General features: G+C 36.2%; 1 pseudogene; it reads left to right on the top strand.

The window, feature by feature from the left end:
- The first annotated feature begins 6,882 nt into the window (after positions 1-6,882).
- Positions 6,883-7,829, top strand: LOC137222980 (syntenin-1 pseudogene; annotated as a pseudogene).
- Positions 7,830-9,416: the final 1,587 nt, after the last annotated feature.

Here is a 9,416-nt window from a genome sequence, read left to right as displayed (position 1 = left end):
TCTTTCATTCATGCTTGCATATATATGTTTATCTTAGAATTGCCTATAATGTATCTTCAGGAAAAGATTTCGAAAGCAAGTTAGCACTAACTAGGAACAAGTCTATACTTACGGATAAAATATGTAACTCATCCTCTGCCCAGAGAAGCAAGCATCCCAACATGTTATACACAATGACTTATTTTAGGCCTCACTTTACACAGATATCACTGTGCTCCTGCAATGTAAACGTAGACATCTATTGAATCAGATGGACATAAATTTAACATTATTTTGAGTAACCCGATGAAATTTCATTGTTTCCTAAAGATGACGAATATGCCATTATTTACCACACAGGAATAGACATGTACTTGTATATCTAGTGAATGAATATATTTCACAAATTCTTTTGAGACCCACAGGAAAATGCTCTTAGAAAAATCTTGGAAAGTTACAATTATGAAAGAAATGCCTATATCCTTTCCATCTCATCTTTATCAGGAGTTAATCTAAGCAGAGCTGTATAAGATTTCAACTGGAATCAAGAATTCTGTATGGTTTCCTCTAATTATATCATTACTTTGCCTAGATATTTGAGAAATTTTTGCTAACTCATAGCACACTCTGAATTCACTTTCCTGATCTCGACTTTAACTAAGCAGCATCAGTAGAGTCATTCTAGATGGAAGTGGTATTTTGCAGTTGCAAGAGGTTAGATAGAGAATCATTTTCATGTGTAAACACTGAGGAGCATCCCCGCACTGTCCTGCAACCTGCAGATTGGCATATGATAGAAGTATGTGTATGGAGCATAACTAGTTAGTAAATAATAATACTGTTGAATTTTTCAAAATGACTGTACTTGAAGAGTTGGCTTCAAATTAAGGAAAATGTTTATTTTTGCCAAATGAAAATTTGATGGAAAAAAAAAAACTGAAAGGAGGTAGGTGGAGAGCAGACGAGAAAACAGGTATTTACTACCCTATTTGATGCCACAATAAACCTTTTGTTGTAAGTGTAATGATGAGCTCAGCAAAATTTCCAATACTCAGTCAGTCACTGATCCAGCCATTTTAAGTGGTTCTGAACTATTTTAAGAAAGATGATGGAGTGTTAATCTGATTATGAGAAATTGTTCTTCTTGGGTTGACTTCATTAAAAATCGTTTTGGAAACAAACATCTCAGCTTCAATAACATCACACAGGTAAAAAAGAAATCTTCTAGCACGTTTGAAAAAGCTTCTCCTTGCAACCACACATGACTAGTACAAGGATAAAGAAATCACGCTCAGTATATCATATTCTGTCATCCCATGCCAACCTCACACGTTTGTTTTCATTCTTTTCTATTGCTTACTTCACCTCAGGAGCCTTTACACTCTTCTAATTTTGAAAATCAAAACAAAATAACCCATGGAATTATTTTGTTTTCCAATGAGTATCAGGCAATCCAGGACTCTTCTGATGACTAAAGTAGAGAGAGCATGGAGAGGTGTGATGTTGGGTGGTTTCAGTAACCAGAGGAAGCTTGGAAGAGGGTGTAGAATTAACATCTGGCAAGGAGAGCTGGATGGCCCAGGACAATAGATATACAAGGATACTCAGATGTGAAGTAAACCCTTAGTCCCAAGAGTACAATCAGCGTTTTTAAAGTTAAAACCATGACTCCTGGCACTGTTTGAAAACCTGAACTTACTCTCTACCAGTTGTCATCTGGCTTTTTAAAATTACAGGACACGGTTGTCCCTGTATCTCATCTCTGTCCTTTTCACTTTTGTTTTCCCTCAGTTCTCATCCACATGCTGAACTAAAGCACAAATGCTTCCCTTTTCCTCCCCATTTTTTCTTTGAAATCTATTAACAGTGCAGATTTTAAGGTGTATATCATGTATTTCAGAGAGAGGAACAAAAGCAAAAGAAGCAACATCAATGGCTCCCCTGTGAGCTATCACCTCATAACTAGTGTAATAACTTCTTTTAAAAAAATGGTAAAGCTGATTTTTCCAAAGTGCATTTAGCTATGTCATCTGCATGGAAGACATAATTGAGTTACCTTGGTCTTACAGAAACTTCTGTTTATTGAATAAGACATTTACTTCCACCAATTTTCTGAATGAAATTATGATTTTCATTGTGTTTGTATGGAGGATTCTTATTTTCCTAGAGCTGAATACAATAATTTATATATCAATTAGTAGAACATATGATCCAAGGTTAACCTTTTGTTCTCCCCTTATGATAAACAAAAGTGAAAATATTAAACCCACACTAAATATAAAGATTTACAGAGAACACTATTTATTGAACATTTCCCATATACCAGATATCGTGCCAAGTGCTTTAAATGGGCTGTGTCATTTATTCCTGACAATGGCCATGGGGGCGATTCAATTCTCAGGTGGGAAGACTGACACCCAGTGGGGTAAAGAATTTGTCAAAAGTCAACCACTAGAAAGTAGCAAAATTAAGATTTGAATAAAAGTCTGATTTCAAAAACTTTGCTTTAAACAACTACATTAAATTATTTTCAATAAAGAAATTGAAGAGATTTTAAATGTGAAAGAATCCTACTGTATTATATAAAATAAAATATTAAGAAGGAAGAACGTTACCTGCCTGGCTTGAATCTCTACCTGCTACTTTAAAAAGGATGCTTTTCATTCATTTTGGTATTTCACTGAGTCTAAAACTATTCTCCAACTTTAACAATAATGATTTACTTGTAATCTTGTATTGAATTTATATTATCCTTGAATTGAGAAAAATTGTCAACTTTAGTCTACCATTCTGTTCCTGACTCTTCATCATCTCCATTCCAAATTGGTCTATTAATTAATTTACCTTAATCTCAGAAGATAGGCCCTACTTATGCCATTCCTGTGCTATTTTAGAAATATATTTTATTTTTAAATGTGATATATTTAAAATATATTTTAAGTATATTTAAATCGCAAAAAACACATTTTTGTTATTGATATTTAAATTTTCTACAATTCAGTTACACAAGGAATCCCTAATTTACAAATTATTTTTCTTCTGAAAAGTTCATTTGTGGATCAGTGAAATGTGGAACATATTTTCCTTACAAACAAAGTTGCAAATGAGAATTTGGTCCTCAGGCCAGTCATCAAAGCCTTAAAAGTCCATAATGAAAGCTGAACTACAGTCCTCGTGATACATATTACTGAGTTCCCAGTCTTCAGAGCAGGTCATTAGTGATTCAGAAATTTAAGGTAGAGTAGAAAGACAGATTCAATTAAATGCAAATATTTAATAGAAGTTATGCATTTATAATAAATAATACATAAAGAACAACCTATAATAATATGTTACTTCCTCTTGTTATAAAACTGTGCTCAGTAAGCGTGATACAATTGTTGAGTCACTAAAATGTAGACCTCTGTTTTTGATGTAACACCCCTGAAGGAGATGGATTAGAGAGAAGCACTTGGAATAACAAGAACTGAGGGATGAATTTAGTGAGAAGACTGCCCCTCACCCCACCCTTCACCCTGTACCAGTGTGGTATGCATGCTCAATTCCACAGCTCCCTTACGCTGTATGTACCAAAGGTCCACACAGTGGAGTGTGCCATTCCCAGGGAGAGTACAAAGCAACTTTGTGAAAGAAAACATTCTTATATTTTATATACATATATATTTCGATGTAAGATAGAAAGGAGTTAAGCTCTCTTGACCTTTCATACCCAACAGAAAGGACTTAAGCTTTCTTGACCTTTCATACCCAACTGAACCTGGAATCCTCATTTAGTCCAAATGGTTTTCTGATATATATAGTATTTGGGGTATTGAGGGGACAGTGGATGATTACTGTGGTGTTCTTCTTCTTTTTTTAAGTAACTCTTTGTCAAAATATACTTAAAGTGCACAAATCATAAGTGTACTGCTATGATATGTGAATTTTTACAAAATGAATGCAGCTAGATCTATATAACAGAATATCATAGCAGCTCAAAAGCCTCCTCAGGTGCCTGCCCGCTTATCATCCACCTCCCCCAAAGGTAAAGACTCTCCTGACTTCCATCAACATAGCTTCGTTTTGCCTGCTTTTGAACTTTATATAAATGGAATCACACAGTCCATGCTCATTTTTGTGTCAAAGTTTTTTTCTCAACATTATGTTTTGTGAGATTTCTTCCAAGTTGTTCTAAGTACTTTGTTCATTTTAGTGACTGCATATTATTCCATTGTGTAAATATGTCACAATTTATTCATTTATTATAATGCTAATGGAAATTTATGATGTTTTCAGTTTGGGGTTTTGGGAGCGATGCTGCTCTAAACACTTACGTACATGTCTTTTGAGGAACATATGTACACACTTCTGGCGAGTATATATCTAGAAATGGGATAACTGTGTTATAGAATAAGTGCATATTGTTTTCCAAGGTGATTGTTCCAATTTACACTCCTGCTGGCAGGTCATGACTGTTCCAGTTGCTTCATATAACTCACCAATATTCATTATTATTTTCTTTAATTTTAGCCATTCTGGATATGCAATAATATAACTGTGATTTTAATTTGCATTTCCTTGATTACCAGGGAGATGGATCATCTTTTCACATACTTATTAGTCATTGGGGAATCATCTTTTGTGAAGCACCTTTTAAATCTTTTGCCCAGTTTTAAATTGAATTATCTATTTTTGTTATTGATTTTTAATCTTTATGTATTTTTTATACGAGTCCTTTGTCAGTCCTTTTCCAGAAAAATGTATTATGAATACCTTCTCCCACTCCATGGCTTGTCTTTTCCATATTCTTATTGGCATCTTTGATAAACAGAAGTTATCAATATTAGTCAAGTCCAATTTATCAATCTTTTCTTTTATGATTAATACTTTTTTGTGTGTCTGCTTACAAAATTTTTGCCCACCCTCATGATGGTGAAGATAATCTCTCATGTTATCATCTAAAAGATTTATGGTTTCCTTTCACATTTATGTCTACTTGGAATTAATGTTTATGTATGGTTACACTTCGTTTTTTTCCATGGGGCCATCTAGTAAACCCAGTACCATTTATTGAAAAGACTATTCATGTCCTCATGGAGTGTTCTTTTCGTGTATTTGCTTTTGTCCTTGTTGGACACATTACAGTTTACATGTGCCCAATTAAAAGGATTTATGAATTCATTTTCTTAAAGAGTAAAATAGTATAGTATTTCATAATAAGATGTAGATTATCAGAACTTTTGGTATTTATAGATGTTCACTGATTATTTCATGGCAAAGAAGCTAAGGTGAGTTCCAAATTTATTTTACAGAAAAGATGAGTTCCAAATAGCTTTTCTTTTTCTGTGATGATCACTGGCTGGCAGGGGTATACTTCATGAAGTTATTTTCAATTAAAAAAAAATCAATCTTTCTTTTCAAAAGGAAGGTTAAGTTAAACAAAAAATCGAGTAAGCAAATGCTTTTCAAATGAAAGTACCAAAAATAGCAAATGGATATGTATACTAGGAAATACTTCATGTCATATGATTTTGCTGCTGAAAATAGGTTACAGATTTCACATTCTTAAAAGTGAAAAACTTGGCAAGAGAATTTTATAACCTGTTTTAAAATATTATAAGCAAATAATTTTAGTTAATTTTGAACACATTTATTACAAATACAAAAATATAATGTCTTCTGATTAGTTTCCATAATAACTGATTAACAAACCTTAGGACGTATAAAATTTGCTTCTTGAATTTCAGCAAGTCTTTGTATAATGGGTGACTAGGAATAAAACTCCAAGTATCATTATTTAGTAAGTTTAGCCAAGATTTATATATCTTTTGAGATCTCTTTATTAACTGTAGTGATTAGACCCAAGGATCAAAATAAACTAAACTCAACAAGATTTTCTAATCTCTGTATGACAGATTGTTAAACCAAGATTTAAAAAACAAAGTGGCATTCAATCACATTACTCTAAAGATGTCATCAGTATAACTTTTAATGAAGGTCTGTTAGTTTTCTATTGATACACAGCAAATTACAAATTTAGTGGCTTAAAACAACACTCATGTGTTAGTACTCAGTTCTGCAGGTCAGAAGTCCAGCACAACCTGGCTGAGTTCATGCTCAGGGTATCACAGAGTTGATAGCAAGATGTTGGCTGGACTAAGAGTTGCTCTCAGCTCTGGAGGCAGCCTGCATTCCTTGTCATGTGGCCTCATCCATTTAGAAGCCAGAAACAGTGCAATGAATCTTCTCATGCTTTGAGTCTCTGACTTTCTCTTTGATCCCTGCTTTTAAAGGGCTCATGTGATTAGGTCGGGCCCACCCAAAGAATCTCTCTAGGAGACGGAAGGCGTGAGGGGAAGGCGCGGGCGGAAGGCTGGGACACGCGGCGCGGGCGGTCCTCGGGCGCGCGCCGTCGTCGGGCGCGCACCGCCCTCCTCTCTCTGGGTCTCAGAAGTCTGAGCCAGTGACCGGCGGCGGCTGCAGCGCGTGGGTCCCTGAGGCCTCGTGTGCCTCCAGCTTCCTCTGCTGACAGAGCTCAGCATCTTGCCACCTGGCAGAAGAGCAGATAATTAGAGGGTCCATCTCCATTTCCACAGAGCAGCCAATTATGTGTGGATTTGATTGGGAGGAAAATCCTGCAAAAATGTCTCTGTACCCATCTCTTGAAGACCTGAGGGTAGACAAGGTGATTCAGTTTTTATGGAATTGAACTTTAAATTAACCATAGTAGACTTTGAGCAGAGTTTTTTTTTATTTTGAAAGCAGCAGTTGATACTGGCAAATGTTGGATTGGAAGATAAAGAGGGCTACAATCTACATCAGGCTGACCTCTTTAAGGAGAAGCAAATTATATGGGTATTTCCATTAGAAGACTTTTTATGTCCTGAGCAGAAAGCTAGCTGCCTGGAGATGTAACAGCAAGCTCAAACTGCCTTTTCTGCAAACCCTGCCAATCCAGCAATTCTATCTGAAGCTTCTGCTCCCATCTCTCAAGATGGAAATCTCTATCCTAAACTGTATCCGGAGCTCTCTCAGTACATGGGCCTGAGTTTAAATGAAGAAGAAATACGTGCAAATATGGCCATGGTCCCTGGAGCACCAAGTCAGGGGCAGATGGTAGCAAGAGCTTCCAGTATGAACTATATGGTGGCTCCTGTAACTGGTAATGATACTGGAATCCACAGAGCAGAAATTAAGCAAGGAATTCGGGAAGTCATTTTGTGTAAGGATCAAGATGGAAAAATTGGACTCAGGCTTAAATCCATAGATAATGGTATATTTGTTCAGCTAGTCCAGGCAAATTCTCCATCCTCGCTGGTTGGTCTGCGATTCGGGGACCAGGTGCTCCAGATCAACGGGGAGAACTGTGCTAGCTGGAGCTCCAACTGAGCACACAAGGTGCTCAAGCAGGCTTTTGGAGAGAAGATTACTATGACCATTCGTGACAGGCCCTTTGAACGGACAATTACCATGCATAAGGACAGTACTGGACATGTTGGCTTTGTCTTTAAAAATGGAAAAATCACATCCATAGTTCTGCAGCTAGAAACGGTCTTCTCACGGAACACAACATCTGTGAGGTCAACTGACAGAATGTCATTGGACTGAAGGGCTCTCAAATCGCAGACATACTGTCAACAGCTGGGAATGTAGTTACTATTACAATCATGCCTGTTTTTATATTGGAACATATTATTAAACGGATGGCACCAAGCATTATGAAAAGCTTGATGGATCACACCATTCCTGAGGTTTGGAAGTCACGGCACAGTAGAAACTTCACTGAAGTTCTCCCGTTTACATCTCTGGCAACGTACCTTTCTATTATGCACATGAAGCTTTCTAGGAGCCAGCAGGCATATGCTGCATGAGGACCTTCCTGTCTTACAGTAGGGCTGGGGATCTTACTGTTTGATCTGATATCTTGTTCAGACTTCAAGATAGTTGTAGCCTTATCCTGATTTTACAGTTGAAAGCCTTACTTTCATAGACTAGTGTCTTTACTGGAAACCAGATGCTTTTACAACCCGTGTCATTAGGATGACTGATACAGGCTCAGCTTTGTTGGAACCAGTCACCTTCGATCCTGGGTATCAGGTAGTGCTGTTCATATCATTTAGTTCTATGGTATATGTGCGTTTTTACTGTTACCATAGTACATTTAGAATGATTACTTTTTTCTTTCGGTTCTGTTTGTATAAAACACCAATTAAGTAACACTGGTTTCATTCCATGTAAGCATTATTATACAGTGTATGTAGGCTGCAAGAGACTATATTGACTGTCATTATGTTTTAACTACCTTTACTTAATATGCTTGGACTGTCACCTTAACAAACAACATTAAGCATCTAGAATAAAAGCCAAACTATTGCTGCCTTTCTAAAACCCCAAATGCAGTTCTCTGTTAAACTGAAACGGACACTAGCCCAGAGCAGTGTAACGGTACATATTGAGCAATAGCACAGCTGCTTAGTTGCATTTGAGATTTTCTAGTCCTTGTGTAATGGAAACTTTTCCTCTAAAAGTTACTGGTGTCACTTTCTGAGAAATGAATCACTATATATGTAATGTAAAAATTCTTGTACTAAATAGGAGAAACTTTGACTTCTTTTTCATGTGTAGATTAAGTGGGATAATACCTGGTTTTGGCACTTACATGTAACCTAGCTGCTCTGGGATGTCTTAGAATGCTATCCTGGTCATTTGTTCCATTTCCTGACCCCTCCCTGCAAACAGAATGACAGTGACACTTCATCCTGATTTGTTTTTCCTTCTCTTTGGTTTATGCCTATTCTATTTTAATTGAAAATGTATAAATAAAGTTAGATTTTAGTCTGAAAAAAAAAAGAATCTATTTTAAGGTAAACTGATTCTAGATCTTAATTACATTTGCAAAATACCTTCACAGCAAAGCTAGATTAGCCCTTGGTTGAATGCAATAAATGGGAGTCCCGGGTACACTAGGGGCTAGGATACGTTGTAGGGCCAACCTTAGAATTCTGCCTTCTACAGGGCCAAAAAGTTATGTGCATATCTTGATTATTACAGAATAATGATGGGGTTTTTTTGCAGCTGGAAAAGAGGAACTGTTTTTAATTTATTTTTTATTGAAGTATAGTTGATGTACAATGTTGTGTTACTTTCTGGTATACAGCAAAGTGATTCAATTATATATATAATAGAGTATATGTATTCTATTACCTGTTCTTTTCCATTATGGTTTATTATAGGATATTGAATATAGTTCCCTTTGCTGTATAGTAGGACCTTGTTGTTTATCCATTTTATAATTATTTGCATCTGCTAATCCCAAACTCCCAATCCATCCCTCCCCCACCTCTCCTCTTCCTTAGCAACCATAAGTCTGTTCTCTATGTCTGTGAGTCTATTTCATTAATAAGTTCATTTGTGTCATATTTTAGATTCCACATATAAGTGATATCATATGGTATTTG

The sequence above is a fragment of the Pseudorca crassidens genome, chromosome 4, assembly GCF_039906515.1.
Source record: "Pseudorca crassidens isolate mPseCra1 chromosome 4, mPseCra1.hap1, whole genome shotgun sequence".
NCBI classification, from domain to species: Eukaryota; Metazoa; Chordata; class Mammalia; order Artiodactyla; family Delphinidae; genus Pseudorca; species Pseudorca crassidens.
Note: the sequence above shows the minus strand (reverse complement) of the source record. Positions and strands in the feature narration are given on the sequence as shown.